Source organism: Dermacentor andersoni, chromosome 7 (genome assembly GCF_023375885.2).
Source record: "Dermacentor andersoni chromosome 7, qqDerAnde1_hic_scaffold, whole genome shotgun sequence".
Taxonomy (NCBI): domain Eukaryota; kingdom Metazoa; phylum Arthropoda; class Arachnida; order Ixodida; family Ixodidae; genus Dermacentor; species Dermacentor andersoni.
Window position 1 is genome coordinate 109148568 of NC_092820.1, and position 16353 is coordinate 109164920.

Sequence of the window (16353 nt, forward strand, 5' to 3'; positions counted from 1 at the left end):
TGCCGAAAGCGCTACGTCAATAACTTTTAGCGAAACAGATGGAAATATTCCCATCCCTGCCACAGACCTAAAGCCTTTTTCTACGCCGTAAATTGAGGAATCATTGGCAAAGTGAGTGGGATAGACAAGCAATGAATAAGCTTCACATAACAAAACCAAAACTGGGGAACTGGATAAATGGAAAAATACCAAGGTACAAGGAAGTACTTCTTTGCCGATTAAGGATAGGCCACACATACGGTACTCACTTTTATCTCTTGACTGGGGGCGATCCTCCGGCTTGTAGTAAGTGCGGCAATACTCTGACAGTACTCCATGTTTTTATTCAGTGCCCTACAATAGAAACACAGAGGAAAAAGTGTTACCCTTCTTTATATCGTGAAATTATACCTGTTGACCCTGCATTTTTGTTAGCGATGAACCGCTTTTTAACCTGAAATTTGTCTTAGATTTTTAGCGCACACAGATACTCTGAAAATCAATTGGACAGGTAATTTTTAGCTCACGACTAACAGCCCGTCTATTCAAGGGCACTCTTGAGGCTGTAGTGTCACTGTTGTGTTTTGTTTTGTTCCATCATGTTTTTGACGAAACCCAATTGCCATCGCCCATGTCGCTAACTAATCAGGGTCATAACTTTAGTACCTTTATATTTTACGCCATTTACAGCGACACTTTTTTAGGCCTTTTTACAGCCATGCCACATCTACCATGATGAATTCCATGGTGTCCACGCCATTCACAATACATTGTTAAAATTACCATTTGGCATGGCGCTCTTTGGCCATACCTCGCCCTTTTGCCATTAAACACCGCATATCACCTCAGGGAAGAGTACTCATTCAGTACAGACCCCGCAGGGGCGTCTGCGTAAGCAGGCGTTTGGTGTGTTGCGCCACCACGTACCCGAGCACACGAGGGTTGGACCCTCCCGCGTGTAGCCGTGCGCGGCTTAGCCGTGTCTGGGGAAAAGGGGATCCTGGGGGTTGAGCCGAAGCTGGGTGTTTGGACCTTTAAGGCCCCCCGGCGGAGGCAACACACCTCTTCGGCCTCGGCTTCACATAGACGGCACCCCCGGACTGACCCACCCGGGGGAAATCGGTAGTTGCCTTTTCCTGTCTCTCTCTCTCTCTCCCTCCAACCTTCGTCTTTCTCTCACTTTTAATCTTTCCTGTCCTCTCTTTATTTTCGTGTTACTTCCGACTTCGTAGGCAGCGAGGGTTAACCTTGTGCACTATATCCACTCTTGGGTATATGTATTCGGTTATAGCGGGGTTGTACCGCTGGCGTGCGCAGAACTGAATATTTCCGTCCTGTGTCGTCCCCTGGTTGGGCTCCATGGTGGGCGGCGGCCATCCCTGCCGAAAACACCATACTCCTAATGGCCACTTCTTTTCCTCGACTACCTGATCGCCCTCAAAAACGAGGGCGCACCGAAGATATTTTCCAATTTCTTGGAAAGAAATCGCAAAACTTCCCCCGATTCCATGTAATTCATTCAAGCAAACCTGAAAAGACCATGAGAATGATTTCTCCTTTCCTGGTATCTAAGTATCTCACTGAAACTCTTGGTACAGGCTATAAAGCATCCAAAATGGCTAGCGGCGATCTCCTTTTGGAACTCCGCGATCCAAAACAGTTTGAAAATCTTCCTAAAGTTGAGTCATTTGGGGAAATCCCAGTAACAGTAACCCCACACCGAACTATGAACACCAGCCGTGGTGTTGTTTCTGACGATGATATGATGGAGCTCACAGAAGCCGAACTGTTGGAAGGCTGGAGTGAGCAAAACGTGATCAATGTTAAAAGAATCATGCTAAGGCGCGACGGGAAGGAGATAAAAACCAAGCACCTTGTACTGACTTTCTCCTCAAGCATTCTGCCTGAGACACTCGAGGCCGGCTACGTAATGTTACGGGTCAGGCCGTATGTTCCAAATCCTCTCCGCTGCTTCAAATGCCAGCGTTTCGGTCACAGTTCCCAGAACTGCAGAGGCCGGCAGACATGCGCAAAATGTAGTTCTCGCGATCATGCCTCTGAAACATGCGAAAACGCTCCACACTGCGTGAACTGTGATGGCGAGCATGCCGCATACTCGCGGTCATGCCCGTCTTGGAAGAAAGAAAAAGAAATAGTCACAATCAAAGTAAAGGAAAACATATCATACAAAGAGGCACGCAGGCGGGTTTCATACCTTCCTAAGACCACTTTTGCCGAAGTGGCGCGTCAGGGGGCAGCGTCACAACGGCCTCCGGCGGCTGTCCGACCCACAAGCAGTGAGTCGGCAGTCACGCCATCTGCCCCCGCGACGGTTGCAGCTAGCGCTGCTCCGTCAACCGAGGAGAAGGAACCATCGACCCCGAAGGAGGGCGCAGCCGAGGCTGCCTCAACTTCCGAGGTTCCTTCCTGCGCTGGCAACGGCCGGCGTAGCCAAATCCCTCTGGGAGCCCCATCGACCTCCGGGCTGGTGGGCGCAGGGGTCTTGCCCTCCAAGGCGGGACTCCCTCTGAAATCTTCCCGCTCGCAAGAGCACGTGTCCGGCGCCTCACAAGAGGCAATGGACACTACACCCATCCTCAAGGCGCACCAAGCGCCTAAGGAGCGGCGAGGCTCCCTCGAACGCTCCAGAAAGAACAAGACCCCTATTACAGGGCCTCGAAAGGGTTCTGTAATCTAAGGCATCCCGTCCGTTTCCGTAAACACAGCACCAATTTAATTTAAATATGGATACACAAATCATTCAATGGAACATTAGAGGTCTCCTTACAAACCTTGATGATTTGCAAGAACTCATCCACAAACATAATCCAAAAGTGCTGTGTTTACAGGAAACACATTTAAAATCCAGACACGCAAACTTTCTCCGTACGTATGTTACGTTTCGTAAAGATCGCGATGATGCCATCGCATCATCGGGTGGTGTTGCGATTCTCACACATAAAAGTATAGCATGTCAACCTTTACAGCTTCGAACGCCCCTTGAAGCAGTGGCGGTGCGAGTTGTTCTGCTAAACAAACTCATCACTATTTGCTCGCTTTATATACCCCCACATTACAAATTAACTAAACATGAATTTCAGTCCTTTATAGATGAACTACCAGAACCATATGTTGTTCTTGGCGACTTCAATGCGCACAACAGCCTGTGGGGCGACTCTCGTATAGATGCGCGAGGTCGTCTTGTTGAACAGTTCCTCTTCTCTTCTGGTGCATGCCTGCTGAATAAGAAGGCACCCACATATTATTCTCTCGCCAACAGAACATTTTCATCAATTGACCTCAGCCTAGTTTCCCCGTGTATACTGCCTGAACTCCAATGGGAAGTTATGAACAATCCTTACGGGAGCGACCACTTCCCCATACTGATAAGAACATCCAAAGAAAACGAATATTCTCCACAAACTCCTAGGTGGAAGATAGACACAGCCGACTGGCAGAAATTTCGATCTCTCTCTAGCATCTCATGGGCTGACCTGTCTTCTTTAGAAATTGATGCTGCTGTGGATTATCTTACAGCATTCATAATGGAGGCCGCGTCAAAATGCATATCCGAAGTAAGTGGTTTGGCATGCAAACCACGTGTACCATGGTGGAACAGCGAATGTCGGACTGCCCGTAAGAATCAGAACAAGGCGTGGGGGTTGCTGCGAGCTTCTCCCACCGCTGAGAATCTTGTCAACTTTAAAAAAATAAAATCCCAAGGTAGGAGAACCCGCCGACAGGCCAGAAGAGAAAGTTGGCAGAAATTTTTATCGAGTATTAACTCGTTTAGGGATGAGGCCAAAGCCTGGAACAGGGTAAATAGGATTAGAGGGCGGCAAACACATTCACTTCCCCTGGTAAACACACAGGGCGATACACTGCAAGACCAGGCAGACACACTTGGGGAATATTTTGAGAGCGTGTCAAGTCCAACAAATTATACACAGTCCTTTCTCAAATACAAAGAAACAGAAGAACGTAAGCCATTAAGAAGAAAAGGTCGAGAGAATGAGCCTTACAACCGTCCTTTTTGTATTGCTGAATTAAGAGCTGCCTTGAGCGTATGCAACAGCTCCGCACCAGGATCTGATAGAATCATGTATGAAATGCTGAAAAACTTACATAATGACACGCAGGTTACACTACTCACACTTTTCAACACCATTTGGGATGCAGGGTACCTTCCAACCGCATGGAAGGAAGCCATTGTGGTCCCTGTTTTGAAACAAGGCAAGGACCCTTCCTCAGTGGCAAGTTACCGCCCGATAGCCCTCACAAGTTGCATCTGTAAGGTGTTTGAAAAAATGATTAATCGGCGACTCATCCATTTCCTTGAACTGAACAAAATACTTGATCCTTATCAGTGTGGCTTCAGGGAAGGGCGCTCCACAACTGATCACCTTGTACGTATTGAAGCAAACATCCGTGACGCATTTGTACACAAACAGTTTTTCCTATCCATATTCCTCGATATGGAGAAGGCATACGACACAACGTGGCGATACGGGATCTTAAGAGACTTGGCAGAAATGGACATTCATGGTAACATGCTAAACCTCATAGAAAGCTATTTGTCCAATCGCACATTCCGTGTAAAAGTCGGCAATGTGCTGTCACGTCCTTTTACACAAGAAACTGGTGTACCCCAGGGAGGCGTGCTCAGTTGCACACTTTTTATTGTTAAAATGACAACGCTTCGTGCTTCTTTACCACCGGCCATTTTGTATTCCGTCTATGTGGACGACATTCAAATAGGCTTCAAATCCTGCAGCCTCACAGTATGCGAAAGACAGGTACAGCAAGGCTTGAACAAGGTTTCCAAATGGGCAGACCAAAACGGATTTAAGGTCAACCCCCACAAAAGTTCTTGTGTTCTCTTCACAAGAAAGAGAGGCCTGGTCCCAGATCCTTGTGTAGAACTGGGCGGACAACAAATTCCTGTCAACAAAGAACACAAATTCCTAGGTATTATTCTTGACTCCAGACTCACTTTCATTCCTCACTTAAAACATCTTAAAGAAAAATGTCTTAGAACAATGAACTTACTTAAAATACTATCCCACACATCGTGGGGTAGCGACAGACAGTGTTTATTGAATATTTACAGGAGCCTAGTTCGATCACGGTTAGATTATGGTGCCGTAGTATACCACTCTGCCGCACCGAGCGCACTTAAGATGTTAGACCCCGTTCACCATCTGGGTATCCGTCTGGCCACTGGCGCATTTAGGACAAGCCCTGTTGAAAGCCTATATGTAGAGTCAGATGAGTGGCCACTCCATCTTCAGAGAACAAACATCAGCTTAACATATTTTCTCAAGGTTCGCTCTAATAAAGAACATCCGTGTTTCACAACCGTTAACGACTTGACGTGTGAAACACTTTTTCATAACCGACCCTCTATGAGACTTCCATTCTCACTGCGTGCAAGAGAACTTAGCACGGAAATGGATATCCCAGTTCTGGAACAACGCCTAATGCCTCCAGCAAAGCTAGTACCGCCCTGGGAGTGGCAGCTGATAGAGTGTGACACATCCTTTGTAGAGGTCACTAAACATGCCCCAGAGACACATATCCAAATGCATTTCTTGGAGCTCCAGTACAAGTACTCGTGCACAGAATTTTACACAGACGCTTCTAAGTCGCATGCCGGGGTCTCCTACGCAGCCATTGGTCCATCCTTCTCGGAATCAGGTGTACTGCACCCTGAAACAAGTATATTTACGGCTGAGGCCCATGCACTATTATCGGCTGTGAAACATATCAGAAAATCAAATATTCAAAAAACAATTTTATTTACAGACTCCCTAAGCGTCGTGAAAGCCTTGAAGTCACACTGTAAACACAGAAACCCCGTAATTACTGAGCTCTATTCTATTCTCTGTAGAGCGTATATGTCTAAACAGCATGTCATTATATGCTGGGTGCCTGGACATAGGGGCATCGAGGGTAACGTTCTAGCAGACCAGATGGCCACATCGATTTCATTGCATGCAATTAATCCTGCTGCTTCGGTCCCTGTCACAGACCTGAAGCCTTTTTTAAGAAGGAAACTGCGAAATCACTGGCAACGTAAGTGGGACGTAGAAGTAAATAACAAACTGCACGTGATAAAGCCACAATTAGGGTCTTGGCCCTCCGTAACAAAATCACGGCGAACAGATGTCCTATTCTGTCGCCTCAGAATAGGACACACATTTGGCACACATAACTTTTTACTCACTGAAAATGATCCTCCAACCTGTGGTAGGTGCGGGGAGAGGCTGACCGTCCTCCACGTCCTCCTGGAGTGTCGGGCAGCCGAATCTGAGAGAAAGAAACATTTTCACCTAGCATACCGGCAGCAGATCCCCCTTCATCCAGTAATGTTACTCGGCCCCGAACCGCTATTTGACACCAACGCAGTCCTAAGTTATCTGAAAGATGTTGTTTTACATGTAATTAGCCCCATACGTTCATAGCGTCTCCTCTCTCCAGAGGATGCCGCTGTGAAAGCTATTTCGTATAGCACATGCCTCCAGGCCCTTGTGTTTCAAGGGCTCTGGCGAGGCAGCAGTGCTCCAAGTAATTTTACCATCTTTTATATTTTATATTTTTCATCATTCTTCTACGATTGATTTTATTGTTTATAGTATTCGTCATTAGTCATCGCCACAATTTTATAGCACGTAGATTTTACGCACTTTACAGCGAATATTTTTAGGCCACTTTACAGCCAAGTCACATCTTCCATAGTACATCGTCAACATTACCACGTGTCATGGCGCTCTTTGGCCAAACCTGGCCCTTGCGCCACAAAACACAACACATCATCATCATCATTCAGTACAGAAACACATTCGAATGAGTTAAACGAACTCATTTGTTTGTGGAAGTCGTCTTTGTCTAATGAAATCAAATAACCCTGTGCAGCAGTCAAATAATGACATAAATACAAATGGCCTTACCCCGCAGGGGCGTCTGCGTCAGCAGGCGTTTGGTGTGTTGCGACACCACGGACCCGAGCACACGAGGGTTGGACCCTCCCGCGTGTAGCCGTGCGCGGCTTAGCCGTGTCTGGGGAAAGGGGGATCCTGGGGGTTGAGCCGATGCTGGGTGTTTGGACCTTTAAGGCCCCCCGGCGGAGGCAACACACCTCTTCGGCCTCGGCTTCACATAGACGGCACCTCCAGACTGACCCACCTGCAGGAAATCGGCAGTCGCCTTTTCCTGTCCTCCTCTCCAATCTTCGTCTTTCTCTCCTACTTTCTCGTCTTTCCTGTCTTCTCTTCACTTCTTATTACTTCCGTATTTCCTGGCGGCAAGGGTTAACCGTGTGTGATATATTCAACCTTGGGTATATACATTAGGTTATAGTGGCGCTGTATAGCTGGCGTCTGCAGGTTTCTTGGAACCTGTAGCGTCCCCTTGTTGGGCTCCGTGGTGGGTGGCTACCACCGCCACCGAATTTTGAATCCATCCAATGGCAGAAGCGTTCCCGCGACTTTCAGATCGGCCTCTGAAAAGAGGTCGCACCGAAGCAGCTTTTCAGTTCTTTTTAAAACCAAGCCAAGACACATTTCCGAAATACCATGTTCTTCATAGTGAAGGCAACACTACCGTTAGAAAACTGTCACCATTCATAGTATCGAAATGCCTAGCAAATACAATTGGAGCTGGTTACAAAGCCACGAAGATGGCTAGCGGAGACCTCCTCCTTGAACTGACCAAAAAAGATCAACTTGAAAAACTCGCTGAACTCACCACTATCGGTGACATCAAAGTGACAATCTCTCCACACCGCTCACTCAACACTAGCAGGGGAGTTATATCTGAAGAAGACTTCCTGAACCTCAGCGACGAAGAGCTCCTCGAAGGATTTCAGGAGCAAAACGTAATTAAGGTTCAGAGAATCACACTACGACGAAATGACCAACAGATCCCGACGAAACATGTGATTTTGACATTTGGTAGTAGCACTGTCCCCAGTTCACTCGACGCAGGATATCTGAAAATCAACGTCAGACCGTACATACCCAACCCAAGGCGCTGCTTCAAGTGCCAGAGGTTCGGGCATGCATCTCAATCATGCAGAGGAAAGGAAACATGCGCAAAGTGTAGTGCCAACGACCATCCATCTGACAACTGCAATGCTCCCGCACAATGTGTCAATTGCAAGGGCGATCATCCCGCTTACTCGCGAAGTTGCCCTTGCTGGAAACGAGAAAAAGAAATAATTGCAATCACAGTAAAGGAAAAGATCTCATTCTACGAAGCGAGGAAAAGGCTAGGGCACTTACCTCAAACAAGCTATGCCAGTGTGACGCGGCAGGGGGCAGCGCCACACCGGTCTCAGGAATCTACAGGGTCCACGTCCGGTACTCCTGTAGAAACCCCAACCGCCCCCTTGGTGGCTGTAGCCAGTGCTGCTCCACCAGCAACGAATACGGGCCCGCAGACAACAGTGCCGCAGGGCCCGAAGTTGAAGCGTACCCCACGGCCCGAGACGCGGGTCTCGGCGCCTGGCTCTCGATCGTCCAGTGCCTCGGAAAAGGCGATGGAGGTCGATCCGAAAACCCCTGCGTCATTGACGCCAAAAGACCCGCGTTCCTTGGAGCGCTTACAGAAGGATAAGCATATTATACCTTCGCTAAGAAAAGGAAAGGTAACCTGAACGGTTACCGCCTTTCGTAAGACTAATCAGCTTTTAAATACATGTCACCTACAACTCGTTAGCTCACACACACGTTTTTTTTTTCAATCCCAATATCATGGCTTTCATCATTCATTGGAATTGCAGAGGCCTAATTCACAATCTAGGTGACATCAAAGACATTATAAATAAGTTATCACCAGTGGCATTCTGCCTTCAAGAAACGAACCTAGGACCAAAGCATACAAATTTTCTTAAAGGCTTTACAATCATAAGAAAGGACCGCGAGCACTCCAGTCGTCTATCAGGAGGTGTCGCTATTGTCGTTCAAGGCGGCATTCCTACACGGAACGTTTCACTAAATACTGCTTTTGAGGCAGTAGCTGTCACCGTTTTAACTTTTAAGACTGTCACCATCTGTTCGTTATACATCCCTCCCCATACCCATTTCACAACTCGAGATTTAGAAAATTTAATTGACCAGCTGCCGGAGCCTTTTGTTTTAGTCGGTGATTTCAATGCTCACTGTACTCTTTGGGGTAGCGATAAGAATGACCAAAGAGGACAACTTATCGAAGATTTTATTTTGACTAATAACATCTGTCTTTTAAATTCAGGTGCGCCAACTCATTTCTCAACAAGCTCACATAATTTTAGCTGCATTGATTTAGCGTTTTGCTCTCCGGATATATTTAGCGATCTTAAATGGGACGTACTGGAGAATCCATATGGCAGTGATCATATACCTGCTTTAATCCACCTTCCATCAACACTACCCATTATATCTCGCAAACCACGCCGCTGGCAGTTACAAATGGCCGACTGGACTGTTTTTACAGAAAGTGCCAGGCTGGAGGAACTTAATTTAACAGACCTAAGCATTGAGGAAATTAATGAAAAGTTTACCAATTGCATAATTTCTGCAGCTGAAAAGGCCATTCCGCAATCTTCTGGCTTGGTTCGGAAAAACCTGAATCCTTGGTGGACACGTGAATGCACCGTAGCAAAAAAGCAGCAGAACAAGGCCTGGGGAATTTTACGCAGATACCCAACACAAACCAATTTCCTCAATTTCAAACAAGCCAAAGCGAAAGCCAGATTTATTCGGAGACAGGCGGAAAAATTGTCTTGGCAAAAATATGTATCCACAATTAATAGCACCGTCACATCCAAAAGGATGTGGGACCAGGTCAGGAAGTTTAAGGGGGACTACTCATCATACACGATACCCATACTCACACCTTCAGGCACTCAGACAACACTACAAGAACAAGCGAATATACTTGGGGAACATTTCTATAACGTCTCTAGCTCGGCTAATTATACAAACAGGTTCTTAAAATACAAACTGTCGGCCGAAAAGGAGAAACTACCAACTACTTGTATGTCAAGGGACGAATACAACGCTCCATTTACGTTACAAGAGCTTAACAGGGTTCTCTGTACTGGCAAGAAAACTGCAGTAGGTCCGGACCGGATCCATTATTCTATGCTCGCACACCTGTCCCAAGCATCCGCAGATGTTCTCCTTAAATTTTCCCCGCAGGGGCGTCTGCGCAAGCAGGCGTTTGGTGCGTTGCGACACCACGTACCCGAGCACACGAGGGTTGGACCCTCCCGCGTGTAGCCGTGCGCGGCTTAGCCGTGTCTGGGGAAAAGGGGATCCTGGGGGTTGAGCCGATGCTGGGTGTCTGGACCTTTAAGGCCCCCCGGCGGAGGCAACACACCTCTTCGGCCTCGGCTTCACATAGACGGCACCTCCAGGCTGACCCACCTGGAGGACATCGGCAGTCGCCTTTTCCTGTCTCTCCCTCCTCGAATCTTCGTCTTTATCTCTCACTTTTTGACCTTTCCTGTCTCCTTCTCTCTTCTTTTTGCTTCCTTTCTCCTGGCGGCAAGGGTTAACCCTGTGTGGCTATCCAACCTTGGGTACACCATATTCGGTTATAGTGACGGCGTACGACTGGCGTCGTGCAGACTTGTACGCAAGCTCTGCCGCGTCCCCTCGTTGGGCTCCGTGGTGGGTGGTCGGCGCTGTTGCCGAATTTTTATATATTCTCATGGAAACTCCTTTTCCTAAGCTTCCTGATCGCCCTCAGAAACGAGGGCGCACCGAAGATGTCTTTAAGTTTTTTGGCAACAGACTACAAAGCTTTCCCCGATTCCACGTCATCCATTCCGACAAACCTGAAAAGACGATGAGAATGATTTCACCTTTCCTTGTGTCAAAATGTCTTACCGAAGCACTTGGTGCAGGTTACAAGGCATCAAAGATGGCTAGTGGAGATCTCCTTCTGGAACTCCGCGATGCGAAGCAACATGAAAGCCTTCCGAACCTAGTTAAATTTGGAGAAATTCCAGTCACTATATCACCGCACCGAACTATGAATACGAGCCGTGGTGTTGTCTCTGATGATGATCTAATGGAGCTGACAGAAGCCGAACTGATGGAAGGCTGGACCGAACAGAATGTTATCAATGTCAAGCGAATTATGCTAAGGCGTGACGGTAAGGAAATCAAGACAAAGCATCTTATACTCACTTTTGGCTCAAGCATCCTGCCCGATACAATCGAGGCAGGCTATGTAAAGCTACGTGTCAGACCCTATGTCCCAAATTCTCTTCGATGCTTTAAATGCCAGCGTTTCGGACACAGTTCCCAGAACTGCCGAGGCCGGCAGACATGTGCTAAATGTAGTGGCGGAGATCATACTTCTGAAAATTGCGAAAGCGCTCTACACTGTGTCAACTGTGATGGCGAGCACGCCGCATACTCGCGCTCGTGCCCGTCATGGAAAAAAGAAAAAAATCGTGACGATAAAAGTTAAAGAGAATATTTCATTTAAAGAAGCGCGCAGGCGGGTTTCCTACCTGCCCAAGAGCAGCTTTGCCGATGTGGCGCGTCAGGGGGCAGCGCCACAACGGCCTCCGGCGACTGTCCGACCCACACCCAGTGACGCGGCAGTGACGCCTCCCGCCCCCCCGGCGGCTGCAGCTAGTGCTGCTACGCCAGCCCAGCCGAAGGGGCCATCTACCTTAGAGCAGGTGGCCTCAAAGGTCTCTTCCACAGGGACGAGGCCTTCTTCTCGAACGCAGCGCTCGCAAGAGCGCTTGTCCAGCACCTCTTCCGAGGCGATGGACACAACCAGCCAGACGGCGCCGCTAGCGCCTAAGGAGCGGCGAGATTCTCGCAATAGCTCCCAAAAAGAAAAGCACCGCATCTTGGCGCCCTCAAAGGGCTCCGTGAGGTAACTCGTCTTTCTTAAACACACAGCACATAAACCACATTCAACATGGATACGCAAATAATACACTGGAATGTCAGAGGTCTGCTGCATAATCTTGATGATATCAAAGAACTCCTATACAAGTATACTCTAAAAGTGCTGTGTGTTCAGGAAACACACCTCAAACATACGCAAACTAATTTTCTCCGACAGTACGCTATTTTTCGTAAAGACCGTGATGACACTGTCGTGTCGTCCGGGGGTGTGGCCATTATAGTTGCCAAAAGTGTTGCTTGCCGGGAATTAAGACTTCGTACGCCCCTAGAGGCAGTTGCTGTCCGAGGAGTGTTGTTTAACAAACTAGTCACGATTAGTTCTATATACATTCCTCCAAATTACCAACTTCACAAAACAGAATTTCAAAACTATATAGATGAACTTCCGGCACCTTACATAGTTGTCGGCGACTTCAACGCACATAACACTCTGTGGGGAGACTCTCGTTGCGATGCGAGAGGTCGCCTAATTGAAAATTTTCTCTCCTACTCAGGAGCATGTATAATTAACAAGAAAGAGCCGACGTACTACAGTGTTGCACATAACACGTACTCATCAATAGACTTAAGTATAGTATCGAGTACACTAATTCCGTATATTGAGTGGATTGTTCTGAAGAACTGCTTTGGGAGCGACCACTTTCCAATTATTTTAAACCTAACCAAGCAGGATGGATGCTCGCCACATTTTCCGCAATGGAACATGAACTCAGCCAACTGGGAACTGTTCCAAGAGCTGACGCATCTAGGCGCAGATAACATTGGTGGTTTTAATATAGACGACGCTGTGGCATATCTAACAGGTTTTATTATTGACGCTGCAACTAAATGTATCAAGCAAACTAACGGTTTGGCAAGTAAACGTCGCATCCCATGGTGGAACGACGAATGCCGGAAAGCACGGAAAAATCAAAATAAGGCCTGGAGATTGCTTCGAAATTGTCCAACCGCCGAAAACCTTATTAATTTCAAACAAGTCAAGTCACAAGGCCGGAGAACACGTCGACGAGCAAAGAGAGAAAGCTGGGATAGGTACATCTCTAGTATAAATTCGTACACTGATGAAACCAGAGTATGGAATAGGGTAAATAAGTTAATAGGCCGGGAGTCACATCCCCTACCGTTAGTAAGTAGCCAAGGTGATAGCCTGGAAAATCAGGCGGATTGTCTAGGCGACTACTTTCAATATATCTCCAGTGCATCGCACTATACAGAAACATTTTTAAGACACAAAGAACGTGAGGAGCGGCATCCCATAAACCGCAAAGGCTCATCGAGTGATGCTTACAATTGTCCATTTACTTTGGCGGAACTTAAGGCCTCTCTGGCTTCTTGCAACCACTCGGCGCCAGGTGGCGATCGTATCATGTACGAAATGATTAGACACCTACACCCTGAAGCTCTGGAAACACTTCTCTCTCTCTTTAACACCATGTGGGCGGCGGGGTATATCCCATCGTCCTGGAAAGAAGCTATAGTAATTCCCATACTTAAACAAGGGAAAGATCCTGCCTTAGCCAGCAGCTACAGGCCAATAGCGCTAACAAGCTGTCTGTGCAAAGCTTTTGAAAAAATGGTAAACCGGCGATTAATCAGCTTCCTAGAGAGCAACAATAAACTAGACCCCCTTCAATGCGGTTTCCGAGAGGGAAGGTCGACAGTAGACCACCTTGTCCGCATTGAGGCAAACATTAGAGATGCCTTCATTCATAAACAGTTTTTACTTTCAGTGTTTCTGGACTTAGAGAAAGCGTACGACACGACGTGGCGATATGGGATCCTCCGCGATCTTTCCGCGTTGGGCGTCTGTGGGAACATGTTGAACACGATCGAAAGCTATCTGTCTAACTGCACTTTTCGCGTAAAGGTTGGTAATGTCTTATCCAAATCATTCATCCAAGAAACTGGTGTTCCGCAAGGGGGAGTACTTAGTTGCACACTGTTTATTGTTAAAATGAACAGCCTACATACAGTCGTTCCACGGGCAATGTTTTATTCCGTTTATGTTGACGATGTACAAGTAAGTTTCAAATCTTGCAATATTGCTGTCTGCGAACGACAAGTGCAGCTTGGGATAAACAAATTGTCCAAATGGGCGGATGAGAACGGCTTCAAAATAAACACCCAAAAAAGTACCTGCGTACTCTTCTCAAACAAGAGGGGGGTAGCACCACTGCCTAGTATTATGATCAAGGGAGACCACCTCTCTGTGAGCAGCCAACATAAATTCCTGGGAATCACTTTAGATTCAAAGCTCACGTTTATTCCCCATATTCAAAATCTGAAAATAAAATGTTTGAAAACAATGAACCTTCTCAAGCTTCTGTCACGCACAACATGGGGTAGTGATCGAAAGTGTCTTTTGAACTTATATAACAGTCTTGTCCGCTCCCGCCTTGATTACGGATCAATAATTTATAATTCTGCAACACCAAGTGCATTAAAAATCCTAGACCCCGTCCACCATTTGGGTATCCGTCTCGCGACGGGCGCTTTCAGAACCAGTCCAATCCAGAGCCTCTACGTAGAGTCAAATCAGTGGTCACTTGATCTACAACGGTCATATAGCAGTTTCACATATTTCCTGAGAGTACAAGCGAACATTGAACATCCTTGTTATCCAACCACAAACGATACCGCCGCTGCTACGCTCTTCCATAACCGGTCTGCAATGACGAAGCCGTTTGCTTTGCGTGTGAGGAACCTAATTGAGGAAATGGGTGTTCCCCTCCTTGAACATTGTCCTATGACTCAAGCGAAACTGTTACCGCCTTGGCAGTGGCAGATCATAGACTGTGATTTGTCATTTGTAGATGTCGGGAAACATGCGCCAGAGGCACATATTAAAATGCATCTTTCAGAACTCCAGTATAAGTACTCTTGCACTGAGTTTTACACGGACGCTTCCAAGTCGGATGCAGGGGTTTCTTACGCAGCCACCGGCCCATCTTTTTCAGAATCCGGCGCGCTGCACCCGGAAACTAGTATATATACGGCAGAAGCCCATGCACTATTGTCGACAGTGAAGCATATAATGAAATCAAAACTTCGGAAAACAGTCATATATACAGACTCTCTAAGCGTCGTAAAAGCCCTGAATTCACTCTCTAAACACAAGAATCCTATACTTGTTGAGCTCTACTCCGCTCTCTGCAGAGCATACATATCTAACCAGCATATCATTATATGCTGGGTACCTGGCCATAGAGGTATTGAGGGAAATGTTCTAGCAGACCAAATGGCCAGATCAATTACATCGCAAGCTACTCTTACCGCTGCGGTCCCTGCTACTGACCTGAAGCCTCTCTTACGAAGAAAACTACGGAACCACTGGCAACGCCTGTGGGACGGGGAAACAAATAATAAGCTCCACGTGATAAAACCACAGTTAGGATTCTGGCCCTCTGTAGCAAAATCACGCCGAACAGATGTCTTATTCTGTCGTCTCAGAATAGGACACACGTTTGGCACCCACACTTTTCTACTCACAGGAAGTGACCCTCCAACCTGTGGTAGATGCGGGGAGAGGCTTACCGTCCTCCACGTCCTCCTGGAGTGCGGGAAAGCCGAAGCGGAGAGAAAGAAACATTTTCCTCTTGCATACCGTTACCACATTCCTCTTCACCCGGCTATGTTTCTTGGCAGAGAGCCCCTTTTTAATATTAAGGCAGTCCTCAATTTCTTAAATGACGTTGTCTTACATGTTATAAGCCCATTACATTCGTAGAGCATCCTCGTTCCAGAGGATGCCGCTACGATAATTGTGTTGCATAGCACATGCCTCCAGACCCTTGCGTTTCAAGGGCTCTAAGGAGGCAGTAGTGCTCCAGCCAATCTTATAACCTTCTATATTTTTACACATCGTATCATCCTTTTTATAAGCATCTAAATTTTCATAGTACAAGTCATACGTCACCGCCATAATTTTATGATGCAGATTTTGCGCACTTTAGAGCGTATATTTTAAGGCCTCTTTACAGCCACCTCACACCAATTCCATAGTATACATAAGTACACTGCAAACTCATTAGCACAGACATGGCGCTCTTTGGCCATACCTGGCCCTTGCGCCACAAAACGCCATACATCATCATTCTCCTTAAATTTTTTAACAAAATATTTGAATCCGGAAGCATGCCAAAAACTTGGAAAAACGCAATAGTTGTGCCATTTTTAAAACCAGGTAAATCCCCCACATCCCCAAGCAGCTTTCGACCCATTGCCCTGACAAGTTGTTTGGCGAAAACATATGAAAGTATCGTAAATGCCAGATTAACTTTCACGCTTCATATACAGAACTCCATTGATTCTCATCAGTGCGGCTATAAAAAAGGGTGTTCAACGACAGACCACCTCGTCCGACTTGAACACGAAATACGCGAAGCATTCGTACACAAACAGCACTGCCTGGCAGTGTTCTTCGATTTAGAAAAAGCGTATGACACCACGTGGAGGT